The sequence below is a fragment of the Heptranchias perlo genome, unplaced genomic scaffold (assembly GCF_035084215.1).
Source record: "Heptranchias perlo isolate sHepPer1 unplaced genomic scaffold, sHepPer1.hap1 HAP1_SCAFFOLD_263, whole genome shotgun sequence".
Classification (NCBI taxonomy): domain Eukaryota; kingdom Metazoa; phylum Chordata; class Chondrichthyes; order Hexanchiformes; family Hexanchidae; genus Heptranchias; species Heptranchias perlo.
In genome coordinates, this window is record NW_027139275.1 from 411,616 (window position 1) to 413,357 (window position 1,742).

General features: G+C 43.5%; 1 non-coding gene across 1 annotated transcript; it reads right to left on the bottom strand.

Moving 5' to 3' along the window:
* Nucleotides 1-1,156: 1,156 nt before the first annotated feature.
* Nucleotides 1,157-1,245, bottom strand: trnap-agg (transfer RNA proline (anticodon AGG)). Its single transcript is given in 2 exon segments — nt 1,157-1,192; nt 1,210-1,245. It is a non-coding gene; the product is annotated as a tRNA-Pro (tRNA).
* Nucleotides 1,246-1,742: the final 497 nt, after the last annotated feature.

Consider the following 1,742-nt stretch of genomic DNA (forward strand, 5'->3'; position numbering starts at 1 on the left):
CCTGGACATTATAATCTGCGATATTCAGAAGGGAATGGAGAAGCCGAATATCACGGTTATAATTTTCTTGGTTCCTCATCACTGAATAGCATCAATTGCAATGATTCAGAAGGTAATCAGAGAATCAGAGAATCTAACAGCACAGAAGGAGGCCATTCGGCCGTCGTACCTGTGCCGGCTCTTTCAAAGACCTGTCCAATTAGACCCACACCCTTATTTATCCCTGCAAATTAGTCCTCTTCAAGCACATGTTCAATTGCCTTTTGAAGGATCCAATGGAATCTGCATCCAACCACCTTTCAGGAAGTGCGTTCCAGATCTTAACAGTCACTTCTGCGTGAAAAAAAATTCTCCTCAATTCCCCTGGAGTACTTTTGCAAATATTTTAAATCTATGACCTCTGGTTACCGACCCACTTGCCAGAGGAAACAGTTTCTCCCTATTTGTACTTTCAAACCCCTCATTATTTTGAATACCTCGATTAGGTCTCCCCTTAACCTTCTCTGCTGTAAGGAGAATAATCCCAGCTTCACCAATCTTTCGACATAACTGAATTCCCTCATCCATGGAATCATCCAGGTCAACCTGCTCTGAATCCTCTTCAATGACTTTTCATCCTTCCTAACGTGTGGTGCCCAGAACTGTACAATATACTCCAGCTGAGGCTTAACCACTCCATGTCATTATAATGATCTATGTACATGGATCCCGAAGTCCCTTTGGAACTCCACAGTTTCGAGCTTTTCACCATTTAGAAAGTATTCTGATCTACACTTTTTAGGTCCAAAGTGGATGACCTCACGCTTGCCTAAATTGAAATCCATTTGCCAGTTTTTCCCATTCATTTATTATATTAATATCTTCCATCTGCACTGCTCACAATGCTGCCCATCATGGTGCCATCAGCAAACTTGGATATGTGGCTCTCTATCCCGTCATCTGATATCAATGAGACCGTCTGAACTGGGGTAAATTCACATTCAGCTTCAATCTCCACGTCATCTTGAGACATTTTATTTACTTCCCGTGTGTTGCGCTTTGGAAGATTCAGCACTCAGTCCTTTGGAGCTGAAACGTGCTCTGGATATAATTCATTTCGACCAACACCAACACCAAAAATACGTCGAAGCCAATAAAAGCAAAGCTACGCCCCCCAGGGCTCGTCCGGGAGTTGAACCCGGGACCTCTCGCATATTATTCAATGAAATCCCCTAAGCGAGAATCATACCCCTAGACCAACGAGCCGCTGCGATTGAACTTCGGCAGCCAGTGTGAAAGTTCGCTACTTCCCACTGCCGATCGGCCATCCTTTCAGACCTCTTCTGTCCATTCAATCTCGTTTTCTATTCCGGTGAACAGCAATATCAAATTGTACACTGACTATTTCCAATCAGCAATATTAATCTCCCTTTACCAAATTGGTTTCGACTCTACGACTTGAATTATCAAGTAAGACGTTTCAGAATTAGTGGCTCTGAAACTACATTGCTTGGGAGGATACTGGGAGGAGTTGATCAACAGAGGGACCTTTGGATTTCATGTCCACAGATCCCTGAAAATAGCAGGACAGGTAGATAAGGTGGTTAAGAAGTCATACAGGAACCTGTACTTTGTTAGCCGCGGCATAGAATGTAAAAGCAGGGAGGGTATGCTAGAACTGTATAAAACTCTAGTTAGGCGTACAGTTCTGGTCACCGCATTACAGGAAGGATGTGATTGCACTGGAGAGAGTACAGAGCAGA